The sequence below is a fragment of the Podarcis melisellensis genome, assembly GCF_964234715.1.
Source record: "Podarcis melisellensis genome assembly, chromosome: 3".
Taxonomy (NCBI): Eukaryota; Metazoa; Chordata; class Lepidosauria; order Squamata; family Lacertidae; genus Podarcis; species Podarcis melisellensis.
The window spans coordinates 48046893-48053779 of NC_138530.1; positions in this window are offsets into that span (position 1 = coordinate 48046893).

Below are 6887 nucleotides of genomic sequence, written 5' to 3' on the forward strand. Positions count from 1 at the left end.
GAAATTACAAGGATTAAAAAAAAATCTAATTCAAAATCAGTTTCTTAACTAATTTCCCAATATACACTGTCACACATATTCCTGCATTTGTTTTAGTGTCATCTCATTTAAGCTACCAGAGAGGCCAGCACAACTAGGTCAAAGCTCTCAAAAGTCAGGCTGTATATACATTTCCTTTTATGTCAGAATAAAAGATTCTGGAATAAATGTCTGGAATAAGGGGGGGGGGGGAGAAAGAGAGAGAGGAAGAGAGATTATTATTAAAGTAATGATGGAATGGCCCTCTCCTTGGCCTTAGCGCAAGAAAAGCTAATCACATCTCTTAGGAGCTAAGGTATCTAGCTTTCCTCAAAAGAGCAAATAAGAGAAGCCGGGGGAAACCAATTACAGCTAGCAAATTATTTTACAACGTCCATTCCACAATGGTTTTGAAGTGTCAAACTAGGACTTATTTTAAATGGGAGATTGACACATTTTGCTGTTAGAATTGGTGGGGTGATTTAGGCTGCCTGACCCAAATCTACATTTCTTATTGCAGGGTCCAAATAAAAAGTTGACCCAAAGGCTTCATGTTTTCTTCAGAATGAGGAACGGCAGAGACTGTGGTGTCATTATGATATATGGTTTATTTACACATACATACAACCTGGCGCTGTGGGTTAAACCTCAGCACCTAGGACTTGCCGATCGCATGGTCGGCAGGTTCGAATCCCCGCGGCGGGATGCGCTCCTGTCGTTTGGTCCCAGTGCCTGCCAACCTAGCAGTTCGAAAGCACCCCAAGTGCAAGTAGATAAATAGGGATTGCTTACTAGCGGGAAGGTAAACGGCGTTTCCGTGTGCTGCGCTGGCTCGCCAGATGCAGCTTGTCATGCTGGCCACGTGACCTGGAAGTGTCTGCAGACAGCGCTGGCCCCCGGCCTGTAGAGTGAGATGGGCGCACAACCCTAGAGTCTGGCTAGACTGGCCCGTACGGGCAGGGGTACCTTTACCTTTACCTTACAACCTGAGCCTGCAGTGGAGGGGTTCACAACATTAGTACCCCAAGAGGGTCTTGCTTCTCCCATAGCCACAGCCTTGAGTTCCAACAGAAATTAAGCATAGCTCTGGATTTCTGCCCAGCCTGCAGCTTGACTTCCAGCTTCTAACTAACCGTCATCTTTCTACCAGGGAGTTCTGGGAAGGTCCACCCATTTGTTACCTAGCACGGAGCCACTTCCTTTGTTACCTTAATGGCCCATACTTAAGAGGTTGCTTGGGAAATAGGAAAGCTCTTCTGTTCATAAAGCTGTAATTTCAAATTGTTTCAGTTTTTGCTTACTAGGAATCTGTAGCCTCCATAATCTTGTTCCTACACTTGACTACCTTGGGGGGGGGGGTGTTGGTACTCACCAATATCCTATGTATGCTCGTGTTTTCCTGTGCAAGGATAAATATTAACGATAGGATGAACTCCCACGTCCTGGTGAGCTGTGACAATCTCTCAGGCCCCTCCAGGGCTTGAACTTCCCTGCTCTTCTGATCAGGTATGGCTCCTGCAAGGATGACTATTCATATCCCAGTATGCTGAAAAATGTCCCTGACACAAAGTAATTCCTATTTTACATCATGAACAAGTTTTTTTTTTAAAGAGGCTTTGATAGAAAACCAAGCCGTCTTATGGTCCTCTAAGATGAGGGCTTAATATTGTTAATGTGCTCTACAAAAATTGCAAATGAGTCATTGGCTGTAGGGACTCCCGCCCCCTTTTTTTAACTTATCGGATTTCCCCCAAAAAGAGTAAATCTGAATAAAAAGGGCGGGGGCGGGGAGAGAACTGACTGGCATTTTGATGCCAACAACACTGTGTGGATGCTGCAAAACATCTGACAATAAGCGTCTATCTGGAATCACCTTCATAGCAGCAGCTGGATAACTGTCATTCATGTTGATTGACATTGCCAACATTCGGAATGGAATTGTGAGGCGTGAATTAATTTTCAGATTTCCATATTGACTGTTACACATTTACTGGAGTGCATATTCATGTTTCTTTAATTATAACAGTAAAAAGGGGACTTGGGAGCTCTTCCAGTAAACAGGACCTTGATCCCTACTGGTTATAGCAACCCACTGTGAAAGCTCTCTGCCGATGTTGTTCACAGCCCTTCTGCTACTATGACGGATGGTGGCAAAGCAGCTTGCCTGGCTTAATATATCAATTTCTCCAGCACACAAGACTGAGCTGTATAGGAAATCAAACATAACACACACATTTTTAAAACCCAAGATTGGGCACCAACGCCAGTATGGCTCAGAATGTTAAGCAAGTTTTTGTGCTTGTGCAAGCAGCACTTGGCAGGCCTAAAACCACAAGCTTTGTAGACTTTGTGTGAAGTTGTTCTTTAACATTCTCCTTTATCTCAATGATGTTCTGCTCACTGCCATATGAAATATACAACTATGCAGTAAGGTGGGTAGTAATGTAAGTAGGCAGCAGCCAAATCCTTAAAAAAAAGAAGGAAAAAAAGCAGCACACATGAGAGGAGAAAAATCTTCTTACTGCCCTCTTCAGCAAGCCAAAGGACAATCACCAACTCAATTTAGGCACTAGTGTTTACTAGACATCTGGCTTTGTGCACAGATGCAAGTTTATATTCATTTATCTAATCAGCCCAGCTGAATTTCGTCAGAAACCTGAGCCTTACGGATCTGACCTACTTTTGCACGAGCCGATTGTGACAGTGTAGTTGCAATAAAGGTAGCTTGCAGGTATCATATTGCTGCCTCTGTTCCTTTCTTACCAACAAAGATACCAGCAAAACTGATTTGTTATAAAGGCATTAGATAGTGCTCAATGCTAGTCGTACTCAGAGTAGACTCATCAAAGTTAGGATTCATTCATTCATTTCAATGGGTCTACTCTGACTACTCTGACTTAGTTGACTACAACCCACTCTTTTTCTCCTATTACTTTATCAGTGAGAAGAGTCTATTCTTGACAAAAACTCCATGGGCTATCCCAGTTTAAAGGTAACCCTAGACAAAATGCCCTGATCTAATTGGTTGAAAGTGATGTTTTCCATTCCATTGTTTCCAAAGTCATTCAATTAAATCCAGTTGTCACCTGGATTCGAACATATTTGTTCATGATGTTTCCACTTTGGAGTTACAGATAACCCTAAATCTCTTCCACCTTTCTATGAATTTAAATTTGATACTATGGGGTTTGCAGGGTGTGTGTGTATGTGTGCTGGCTGTGCACTTATTTAGAGAGGTCAAACCTCAGTAATCCATGCCCAAGTCAGATCCAGGTGAAACTACTGTAAAATGCTGTTTTGTAGGGCCGCCTTTGAAGACAGTTTGAAAACTGGTGCATAATGTTTCTGGTCATCTGTTATTGGGGAATTCTGCACCAATTTAATCATTAAAGTCCTAAATGATTTGGGACTGAGTTATTTGAAGCACCAGCTGCATATATATGAGCCTGGTTGTCTGGAGACTGAGATGTGCTTTGGAAGCCTCGCTCATGAGATCTCCAGTCGGTTTGCTTTGGCTGATGACCACTAGAGACATGTGCATCATCCTAACACCAAAAGTGGCAAACACATACGTTCATAAATAAATAAGTGGGCAAGACATACTTAATGACAAGCAGGAATGCTGGTCTCAATTTCCATTGAAAAGCAATGTCACTGAAATTAATGTGAATTACTGCCATGTAATGGTAGCTAGCTATCCAGTAAGTTCTTACGGTACAGAAAGCAATAAATTTAATGACAAGGATTTTCAGTATGTTCTGGATTTGTACCTGAAAACTACATAGGAGTGAGCAGCAGACCTACCTATAAGTAAGAAAGGGATAAAAGTGAGACAAAAGATTTGCAACTGTTGAAAATCAAGTCAAAATCTGGGATTTCAATTAAAAATATTTTTGACCATGACGTCCTACATTTTGGAAACAGCATTTCAACTATTTATCTGTTTTGTTGACAGTACAACTGAAAATAATGGATAGAGGGGAAATCAGTCTCAATTTTTTTAAAAACACCACCAGTACAGCTAACTGCAGGAACCATAACATTTATGAGATGCTTATAATATGTATCAGCGCAATCATGTGGAGTTTTCACACTAGTGGGTACATGGCATGTTTCAAGTTACTTTTATTGGCTTAAGTCGTCCTTTTTAGTTATGATAATAGCTATGACTTTGAATGCTCCAGTTGTTGTATTTTTGGTGTGCTGCTAAATTCAAAACATTTTCTTTAGGGAGAAAAATATTCAGGGGAAACTGTGAGGCCAGAGGCAAAAGATAGTTCTTTGCAGTCTGATTTAACTAATGTCTTTGGACTCAGAGCTTTTCCAAGATAGGGAATTAGTCACAGGGAGTCTTCAAGATAAGGACAACTTTATTACATGAAGGTGGGTCTAAGAACAATTTCGGTCTTTAAAAACTAGTATTCTGCAGATTGTTTATCAATCTCTCCTCATTTTCACACTAATTTGGTATTGGTTCCGCAACCAGAAAATCATTTCTAATGACTTTCAGATCTTCCACCTGTGGCCTTCCCAAGGGCTTGCAGAAGGACAGGTATCTATTAATCCGGTGTCAACCAAGGACTGCAGATTAAGTACTTGGAAGGTCCCCTAAGAGGTAATTAAAAGCACAATTTTCCCACAGTTTGAAGGGATTGTGTGAAAGAGATCTCTCCACAGAGTGCAGCTGAGCCAGCAGAAGACAGAATAAACAACTGTAATGCTCAGGGCATACAGGACTTGCCTGTAACGGAAAATCAGAAATAAAATGTGATTGGGAAAAATTATCAGTCCAGAGTATAAAATTAGTGAAAGAAGTATCTAATTCATTGTGTGGGACTAGATGCAAACACACCAAGTAACAAGAGGGCATAAAAGAATGGACATAGATTAGGTAGATACAGATTGGATATCCCATCTGCCAACCTTCCTGCGACACAACAAATGTGGCTGAAAGTACATTAATTGTGACAACAAAGAACTAGGAGACAGAGTACCTAGGCCAATTCCTCATGGTTGGTAACCTTCAACTTTTGGGGAAAATTTAATCCAACCATAAACTACTAGCATGTTACTTTATCTCCATCCTCCAATTGTATTTGCTTGGCTCAGTTCTGATGGCCCTTCAAACCATGGGAATGTGCCAGAGACTCACATCATCTTCTCCACTCTTGCACACTGATTGTCTCCTCCATTTTCTGGTTGATTTAACCATAGTTTGCTGTGATGTTTGAATCAGGCAGTTGGTTAGCTCTAATCTCCAAGCCACGGTCTTAAATCTTGATTTGGAGGTCAGTTTGTCCAATTTGGATGTATGTCGGGGACTGGCAGGATGCTGACAAGTGTGCATTGGGGGAAGGGGGCTGGAGTCTGACTCAGGAGAGGGGGACAGTGATTTGTGGGAACTGTACCAGACAGGAGGCAAGAACCAGAGACGGGGAAGCTACAGAGTTGGAGGGTGGAGCACAGGATGCGCTGGAAGAAGAGACAGGTCAGGCAAGTGACGGAGCTGGGTGCTTCCCCACCCTCTCCTGCACCACTGTTTCCCAGAACCAGGAGGGGAATGAAGAGGGATGAGCAGAGAAAGCTTCCATGCAGATGTAGTCTCCAGCTGTGAGTGCAGCTTGTTGTGGGGAGGTACATAAACTGGTGGAGGAGTGGCTCCCTGTTACTACTCCTTAAGGGTGTGGACCTGGGAACAGCTGCCTAGATGCTAGACTGGTGTGCATGGGTATTCGGAGCCATAGAAACTACTGTGTTATCTTTGACAATAAAGAGTTATCTGCCGTGTGCATTCCTTTGGCTGGGGAGCATCCTTGACTATGTACCACAAACTATGTTTAGAGGGAAACAAGAAATGCCAGTAAACAGCACACTGTCCAGAGGGAAAGAATGCACTTCAAATGTGCTTTAAAGGTATTGTGTGTACCTTTACTCGGTACATCACTCACAGTGTGATTCTATGCATCTTTACACAATAGCAAGCCATACTGTTTTCAGTATGTTTCCTGCTTCCTCTGGACTTCAGAGTTCCAAGTGATACTGTTATGAATTTGGGGGACGAGCTTGTAGGCTGTATGACAAGACCCTTCTAACCCCAGCAAATGTTGAAATATAAGCCAGGCTAGCTTCCTGCTTTGGGGCGATTGCCTGGTGATGGGCCATTAAGGGAAACAAAGGAAAGGGGCTCTGTGCAAGGTGGGTGGGATAGTTCAAAAGACAGAGGCAGAGTTGAGGGTAGAGTTTACGGTGATGTGAGCTAGAAGCAAAGCAGCAAGCTGAAGAGAGGGTCAGAGCAACACACTTCCCCATGGTCATGAAAATGTATCTGAAATAAATTGCAATTTTCTGTCTTTTAATTAGCATGCCGCAATCTGCTACCTGAACTGCGTAACCTTACCTGGCCTACTTTGATCCTACATGTTCTTTCAGGCAGCATCTCTTCACAGGCCCAGCAGAAATCCATCTACAAAGATGCTCGCTAGAAATCCCCACCCACCCACTTCTAGCAGCAATGATAATGATGACAGTACTTTTAATTGCTTGTCCCTCCATTTATAGCCGTATGGAATTTAGGGCTGTACTGTACTAGATTTACATTGTGAAGCAGTAATCTTGTCATGTTCCTTATTAAAACAACCCAACGCTACCACACACACATATCCAAAATCTGCAAACTTTTACAAACATGGTACCCTGCACGAGTGTAGCCAAAAATTATTGAAAAGCATTACTCAATTAATTGAGTTTTGCTCCCCACCCCACCCCACAAAAGCCTGCCCCTTTTGAAGTGGTGATTTTTACTCAAGATCTCCCAACAACTTTTTTGGGGGGGGGGGGGCCTAACAAAAATCCTGGCTACGTTCATGGTA